At 42.4% G+C, this 9185-nt stretch overlaps 1 protein-coding gene across 1 annotated transcript in view; it reads left to right on the forward strand.

The window, feature by feature from the left end:
* LOC114050078 (small conductance calcium-activated potassium channel protein 3-like) overlaps window positions 1-9185 on the forward strand; it is a 284782-nt gene that overhangs the window by 79531 nt on the left and 196066 nt on the right. The gene's annotated exons all lie outside the window — the stretch shown is intronic.

Consider the following 9185-nt stretch of genomic DNA (forward strand, 5'->3'; position numbering starts at 1 on the left):
ACACACACACACACACACACACACACACACACACAGACACGCGCAGAGACAGACACAGACACACACACACACACAGACACGCGCAGTGCGTTTGATGTATCCTAACACAGGAAGCACATAGCATCTTTCATATGTCTGTTGTTTGATGTCTGCATCCTCTGCCAGCAAAACAAAAAAATTCAATTTCATCCAGGCTCCCAAGCCTTCTGAGTATCAGGGAAGGTAAAAAGAAAACCAGTCATTCAATCAAGCAAGCATTTATTCAGCCCATTATCATGTGCCAGGCAATGTGTATGACCCTGGGGATACAAAAACACAAATGAAGCACTCCCTGCTCTCTGGGAGCTTACATTCTAGACAGCTAGGTGGTATGATGCATAGAGGGCTGGACTTGGAGTCAGGAAAACCCAAATTCAAATCTTACCTTAGATACTATATGTGATGACCTTGGACAAGTCACTGAACTTCTCTCAGCCTCAGTTTCCTCATCTGTAAAATGGAGATAAAAATAGTACCTACTTCAGAAGCTTGTGAGAATGGGTAAGTACTTTGCAAACCTTAAAGATCTACATAGATGTTAGCTATTATCATTTTAACAGAAGAGACAACATACACACATACACACATATACACAAATGTGCATAAATATAGACAAAACACATAAAGCAGAATTCAAGTCATCTTTGAAGGGAAGGTACTAGCAGCTGGGGGGACTAGGGAAAGCCTGGTTAACAGGAATGCTAGACCATAAAATATTAAGAGGCAGCTAGATGGCACAGTGGATAGAATGCTGGACCTGGAATCAGGAAGACCTGAGTTCAAATCCAGCCTCAGACATTTACTAGCTGTGTGACCCTGGGCAAGTCTCTTAACTACTGTTTGCTTCAGTTTCCTCATCTGTGAAATGGGGGTAATAATGGCACCTACCTCCTAGGGTTATGAGGATAAAATAAGATAATATTTGTAAAGCAGCTTGCAAATCATAAGGCACCATATAAGAGCTAGTTAATAATAGTAACAACAACAATATAAAGCTTAGAAGGAGTTTACTGAAGATATAGATAATTCCCATGCTTAATCAATGCTGTGATTTCCCATTTAATTCCTCTCAAGGGCTATAGATGATTTTTCTCTGTTTTGTTTTTGTTTTCAAATGATAAACCACATTTAAAACTTCAGAGCCTCTGAGAAGATCTACTGTAATCATTATAATTCCGGTCTTTCCTCCTCAAACTCTGATGCTGGATAGCATAGCAATTTATATAGCTGGAACAGAAACCAAAGTCCAGTATTCCATCACCTTCTGCCAAAGCCCCAGGGGCCAAGCTAACGGTGAAAGGGAAGGGAAGCTAGCATGTTGTTTGAGGGGTAAATGAGGTGTGCGGCAGGACCGTGCGGGTTGACAAGGGGAGCCTGACTGTGGGGACAGATGGCCTGATGTGGCCTGGTGTCAGTGGCTGGGTGCCAGTCTCAGTTCCCATCCACTTGCACAGCAGCTGTCAAATCTGGACAGTGCCTTGTTAGATCCACTTTGGGGGCTGCCACTCCAAATTCTTAATGACATCTCCTGTGGCCTCCAAACAGCTGAATGTTAGTTAGCAAACACTTAGAAAGTGCTCACTGTTTGTCAGCCTCTGCTCTAATGGCAAAGGAAATAGGGTTGGAACTCTTGGATGTGGTGGGAAAGAGTGAGAAGGCAAGAGTTCCAGTCCTGACCCCTGAGACATACTCTTTCGTGACCTTGGCTAAGTCACCTAACTTCTCTGAGACTCAGTGTCCTATCTACAAAATGAGGGTAACAATACTTCTACCATCTACCTCAGAGGTGTCAGACACATAGCAGCAACACTCCCAAGAGAGGCCAAATGAGAAATATTTAGCAAAATTAGCCAAAATACAGTAGTTCATGGATAAAGTTCATGTGTGGTTTTCTAAGCCAATATGTGCCTGCAGGGATCCTTAATGACAGATTTATGGTCCCCATTTCTGTTTGAATTTGATACAACTAGTCTACCTCACAGGGTGGTTATGAGGAAAACTTCAAAAAGTCCTAAGGCACAATAGAAATATGCCCTATTAATCACATTCTGCATTTGCTAGTTATGAGCTATATGTGATAGGGGAGTCACTTTTCTGTGCCCCAGATTCTTCCTCTAACAAATGAGGGGGTTGGCCTATATGACCTCTGGGTTCCCTTTCTCTTGGGAATTCAGTGATCCTATGATTCGCCCCTAACATAGCTTTATATGATGCAAGCCTAGAGATTCTATGGGTCCAATGATAGGCATTGAAACGTGGCACATTTAATACCTGTCACTTGAATCATACTTTTCCATAATGGAGTAATTTACCAACATGATCTCAATTTGATCCTTCTGATAACACTGGACTTAGGTGTCTGAGGGTAAGGAGGGCAAATAAGGGGAGTCTCCTGATAATTTCATGGGCTTGATGAGTTTCCGGGATGTTGAACCTTTGAGGTACCTGATGGGCATCTCCCCATGGAAAATGCAGGCCTGCCCTTTTGGTTGAGAGCCTTGTGAAGAGAACATAGATCATCCCTGATGGACTTTTAGTGACCCAAGATTTGGTGCTTACACAGAACAGCTCCAATTTCAAGGGTTGACCCCAAAAAGTAATATTCTTTCTTTGGTTTGCTCTGCCCACTCAGAATTTATTCCAGGAAAATCTTCGATAATAATTATATTGAGAAACTCAGAGAACTTAGGATTGTAGATTTAGCATGAAATAACTCTTTGAAATCATTTAGTCTCCACCCAACACCCCAATTTTATGGATGAGGAAACTAAGACCCAGAGAGAGAAAGTGAATTGTCTAAGGACATTCAGCTAGCAAGCAGCAGAACCAGGATTTGTATACAAGTCTCCTGACTTTAGGTGGTGCTGTGCCCCAAAGCCAGGAAGACTTACCTTCCTGGGTTCAAATCTGGCCTCAGATACTTACTATCTGTGTGACCATGGGCAAGTCACTTAACTCTTTGCCTCAGTTTCCTCATCTGTAAGATGAACCAGAGAAGGAAATGGCAAATCATTCCAGCATCTTTGCTAAGAAAACCTCGTATGGGGTCACAAAGTGTCAGACATGACCAGACAAAGACAATTAAAAAAAAGCCTCCTGAATTTAAATCTAGAGATCCTTCCACTTGCCTGCTATGCTTCTCTGTATAACAAAGTACTCCCCAAACCTGACAGCTGTGCATGTAGTTAGAAACCTATCAGGTGCCTGACAGTCCTGTTTTCTGCGGGCTCTGCATTAGTAGGTGGTCCCTGATCCCCAGACAATTACATGGAATACCACAGACTGTAATAAAATCCTGGTCAAGGTGTCTCCGGCCACTCGAATGGTATCACGAAGAAAGACTCGAGGTGCGGCCTCCCCTGCTGCCTGACAAGGAGGACTGACAGAAATTCTAAGTGTTTTCCCAGCAAAGGTCTCCTCGCTTCATTTACACTTAACTTCTTGTCTCCTCTGATAAGAACAAAGCAAAATGACCCCATGAAAAGTGGAATCTCTGGATCTAGAGAGAGAAGGGACTTTAGAGGCCCCCATAGTCCAACCTTCCTCACTTTACAGATGAGGCAACTGAGGCCCAGAGAGGGGAAGGGATTTGTTTAAGGCCACACAGCTGGTAAGTAGTATAACCAGGATTCAAATCCATCAATCAGCCAGCCTTCCTAGGAAAAAGGTCTTTGCTGAGCTCTGTTGTTTAAAAGAAAATAATTGAAATCAAATGAGAAATAGTTCCTGGATGTGTCTGCCTTTATTAACCTATTGCTGCATCAGTGAAAAACGTTAAGTGAGACTGTTGTTGTTCAGTCATATCAGACTCTTCGTGACCCCATTTGAAGTTTTCTTGGCAGATACTGGAGTGGTTTGCCATTTCCTTCTCCAGCTCATTTTACAGATGAGGAAACTGAGGCAAACAGCGTAAAGTGACTCTCCCAGGGTCACATAGCTAGTAAGAGTCTGAGGCCGGATTTAAGCTCAGGAAGGTGAGTCTGCCTGACTCCAGGTCCAGCACCCTCTCTACTGTACCATCTAGCTGTCTCAAATGACATGATTGCCACTGTCCTAGCCCAGGTCCTTAGTGCCTCTCACCTGGATTCTTTCAATAGTCTCCTTAGAGCTCACACAGCATCTTATTCTTACCTCTTTATCCACTGATATTCTCTTTTATTCTTCAATAGTTCAGAGGATTCAAGGGGAGAGATGGGGAGTTGTTGTTTGTCCTTTGTATTCCTTCTATCAACACAGCCTTAGGAGGCTATTTCTAGAGTTACTGTAGCCAAGAGAAATTAAACACCCTGAGGCCAAGCTTTTGATGATGAACATCTCCAGGCTGGTTTTCAATTGACAGACACACAGGCTGACTCAGAGCCTTTCTTACTGGAAAGGATCAGTAAGAGTTTGTACTGTGTTGGCCTAGCCTTTGAGAACCAGGGTCATTTAAGTAGAAAGATAGGTGGATAGAGTGCCAGACCCAGACTCAGGAAGACTCCTTTTCCTGCAGACACTTACTAGCTGTATGACCCTGGGCAAGTCATTTAACCCTATTGGCCTCAATTTCCTCAATCCAAAAATGAGCCAGAGAAGGAAATGACAAACCGCTCCAGTATCTTTGCCAAGAAAACCCCAAATGGGGTCATGAAGAGCTGGATATGACTGAAAAACAACTGAACAAAAAATTCTGGCCATGGCCAGTGGCCATAAAAGGAGGGGGTAGTAGCTCTGACATAACATCTAGGTCATTATCATGTCACTACAAGGCACTAGAGAAGGTCTTTGTTGGAGAATTCTATTTTATGTTATTGTTGGTTGTACACATCTTAGCTTTCCTAGTAAACTGTAAGCTCCTTGAGGGCAGGCATTATGTCTCAACCATCTTTCTATCTCCCTCGGTGTTTTGCTTAGAGAAGGCAATGTATTAAGTGTTAGTTGGTGGAATGAAGGAATCCATGAAAACTAGGCGGGTTTCAGTGCAGTCTCCCTGGTGGACTAGGGGAAAGACCAGATGACTTTGAGATTACTGCCAGCCCTATGATCTCATTTGTTGTTTCCTAGATGGGATCTAGTTGAAGGCAGTGTTAAATGTTCCTGGGCTTACCCTGTTGGGGAAGATGATACTTAAGCAAGAGACTGACTAGGCCTGTATCAATCCTAGTTATCAAAAAACTATAGATGACCAGCTCTAGTAAAGACTAAGAATCAGAGCCATAGCTTGGGCAGGATGACTAGGGCTATTCCCTAGGGCACCTAATTTAGAGGATACGGACAGTACTTAACATTCTTCTGCTGTAGGAATAACCAAGTTTAGCACCTGGTTAGCAAGAATGGTTTAAATACGAAGCTATTTGATGGTGGGCTGGGGTGAATTCTTTCCTTGCTGTTCCCTTCTTCCTACCCCTTCACTTTTGTGCAATAGCCTTCCCCTAAAGCACCTGATCCCAAGGTCTCTGCCCCTCCCCAACTGAGTCCATGCTTGAGCCTGTAACACTATTTCTGCCACATGCCCCAGTTGTAAACAATTCTTGTTTTGACTCTGCCAAGAAGCACAGAAAATTATTTCCATTTTTAATGTATAAGAAAATTTTCTATTCCAATCTTTTAGCCTTCAACAATACTTATTAAATAGCCCCTGTGTGTATGTAGAGTTTCTGCTGCTCAGTGGAGGGCAGAGTCAAGGTTTAGATAAGACGTGGTCCCAGCCCTCATGGAACTTAGTAAGCCAGTGTCCTTTGACCTGATCCAACTTTATTTATTTTAAAATTTATCCCTATTTAAAATGACTTGTGTGTGTGTGTCTTTATTGGCATACCATGAAGATTACTGGCAAAAATACGATCTCTAGGGCATGAAGAGTGCTTGATAATGCTCCAAGAGACTCCACTGACCCAGCATATCTGTCCTGTCTCTGACCAGGCCAGAGTCATTTAAGTGGAAAGATAATTCTGGTCACAGTCAGAAAAAGAGGGGATAGCATCTGACACAAAAAAGGGTAGACAAAAAGGCAAGATGATGACTCCTGTCTCCATTCTCTTTACTCTGCCTTCTGAAGAGGTCAAAATAGTCTTGAGTTCTAATTGCAGGCAATTTCTGCCCCCAAAGGGCTCAGGATATGGTGGGAAAAGGGGTCAATATGAGCCACATATCTAAAGATTTCTGCAGAGACAAACAAAGTGCATTTAATGGATTGAGGAGAGGCAAACTCCAAATGGGGTCATCAAGAGTCAGACATGACTGAAATGACTGAATAACAACAACAATAACATTGTGGTATAGTGGAAAGAGTACTCGCTCATTCAGATTTCTATGAGAAGAACATTATGGACATTCCTAGCTTAAAATCTCCAGAATCATTCCTCAATTCATTCCCCTTAGAAGATGTGTCTATTTGCTAGATCAGCAATTCTCTGAGTGTGGTCCGGAGAATCCTGAGATTACCTGAGACCCTTTCAAGGGGACCATGAGGTCAAAACTATTTCATAATAATACTAAGATATCTATATATCTATATCTATATCTAATATGGTAAATATAGAAAGATATAATTCACATAAACACAAGCTCTTTGGGAGAGTCCTCAAAATTTTTTAAAGAGTTTAAAATGATCCTGAGGTCAAAAAGTTTGAGAACTGCTGTTCTAGACCATTGGAGTACCACCTATGGGTAGACTGAGCTCTTCTTCCCTTCACTGACCCTGCCCTGAAAGGGTCCACCACCCATTCACTCCAGATGCCTTCTACAGAGGCGCAGGTTCTTGGGGTGCTTTCCTAGAAGGAGTGAGGATTGTGGCTAGACACCCAGAAGCACTTCCAGAGCAGAGTATCCTTGAAGGCAGGATTGTGGCTTTCTCACATTGGTCTTCTTCTTCCTTACCCCCAGCCCCTCCTCTCTCTCTCTCTCTCTCTCTCACACACACACACACACACACATACACACACACACACACACACTTATAGCACCTAGCTCAGCCCCTTGCATGTAGTGTTATTGTTGTTGTTGTTCAGTTGTGTCTGACGCTCTGTGATCTCATTTGGGGTTTTCTTGGCAAAGATACTGGAGGGATTTGCCATTTCCTTCCCCAGCTCATTTCATAGATGAGGAAACAGGGTTAAGTGACTTACCCAGGGACACATAGCTTAGTAAGTGTCTGGGGCTCTGATTTGAACTCAGGTCTTCCTGACTCCACAGAACCACCTAGCTACCCCTTGCACATAGTAGGTGTTCAATAAATGTCAGTTTTGTTTCTATTTGCCTACAGGGGGTTTGTGCTCTTCCATCAGGATTGGGAAGATTTCCCCATTTCCAGAGCTACAGATGCCTAAGAGACTCCATTCTGGTGGAGGTCAATAGTCAACCAGAGTATATTAAGCACTTACTATGTGCCAGGCTCTATGCTAAGCACTGGGGATATAAAAAAGGGGCAAAAACAGTCTTTGCCCTCAAGGAGCTTACATTCTAATGGTAGGAAAGTGAATAGGTGCAAATAGATACATACAAAATAGATCACAGATCCAAAGCTAGAAGGACTTCAACCTATGAACTCCCTCCTCTTACATACGAGGAAGCTGAAGAAGCCTTTGGCGTAGTGCTTGGCAAAAGGTAAGGGCTTAATAAATGCTAACTGACTGCCAAAAAGAGAAGAAATCAAGGCCCAGGGAAGCAAAATGTCTTGCCCAAGATCACATGTAATAAACATCCGAGGTGGGATTGGAACCCAGGTCTCCTGACTCCAGAGCCAGTACTCTTTCCACTATACCACAATGTTATTATTGTTGTTATTCAGTCATTTCAGTCATGTCTGACTCTTCATGACCCCATTTGGTGTTTGCCTCTCCCCAATCCATCAATCAACAAGTAATTGAAGGGCTGTCATATGTCAGTGATTCAAAAAGCCTTTATTAAACATTGACTATATGCCAGGCACGGATACAAAGAAAGCCAAAAAAGTAGTTACTCCCCTGAAGGAGAATGCATTCTAATAGATGACACAATATGTGAATAATCAGGTACAGACAAGATATATGTATGTGTGTAGAGAGAGACAGAGAGTCAGAGACAGAGTCAGAGAGAGATAAAGTCAGACACACAGAGAAAGACAGAATCAGAGAGAGAGAGGGAGACAGAGACAGAAAGACAGAGGCAGAGACAGAGACAAAGACAGATGGCAAATGCAAGGTAATCTCATTGGGAAGGTATGAGCTGTTGAGGGGAGGGCTGCTGTGGGCTGGATCAGGAAAGCCCTTCTGCAGAAAGTGGGATTTAAGCTGAATCTTACAGAAAACTAGGAAGTTAAAAGGTGAAGGGGGACTGGGAGATAGGAGTCAGGATGTCATGTTCAAGGACCTCCAAGGAGGATGGTAGAACTGATTAAAGTGTTCAACAAGGAGACTAACATATAAGCCAAGCAGAGATAGGAAGGGACTAGACTATGAAGAACTTTGAATGCCAACTGCATAAATTTTTCATTTGATCCTAAGAGTAATAGGGAACCAGTGAAACTCCTTGAGCAGAGGGCTATCTCAGTCAAATCTATGCTTTAGAAAAATCACCTTGACTGCTGAGTGGAGGATGGACTGCAATAGTAAGTTAACTTTAGAGGGGAAGTATCTAGAAGCTGGGAGAACAGAGGACAACAACCCCCTGACCTAATGGGACACAGAAGTAGAATTCTTGGAGAAGATTTCATTTTATGTTCTATTCTTGATGTACAAGTCTTAGAGGGCAAGCACTATGAGAGAAAGAATTGGATTTTCCTTGTCCTGGTCTAAGTGCTCTACATAGCAGGTACTTTAAAAGCTAGCATTTATATACATTGAATACAATGTGTTAACATATGTAAAGTGCTTTGCTAACAGTAGTACACTATATTAACCCTATTTTTTATTATTACATAGAAATTTAAAATTTGCAAAGTGCTTTACATATATCTCATTTTATCCTCACAATAATCCTGCAAGGTAGTTATTATTATTAGCCTCATTTTTACAGATGGGGAAACTGAAGCTGAGAGAGGTTAAGTGATTTGCCCAGAGTCGGATAACTGGTAAGTATCTGAGACAGGACGTAAACTCAGGTTTTCCTTACTCCAAATCCAACACTCTACTTAACCACCTAACTGCCTTAATGAATTTAATGACTTTGTGAAAGGGCAAAATTTTATT

The sequence above is a fragment of the Vombatus ursinus genome, unplaced genomic scaffold (genome assembly GCF_900497805.2).
Source record: "Vombatus ursinus unplaced genomic scaffold, bare-nosed wombat genome assembly UNPS02014798.1, whole genome shotgun sequence".
Taxonomy (NCBI): domain Eukaryota; kingdom Metazoa; phylum Chordata; class Mammalia; order Diprotodontia; family Vombatidae; genus Vombatus; species Vombatus ursinus.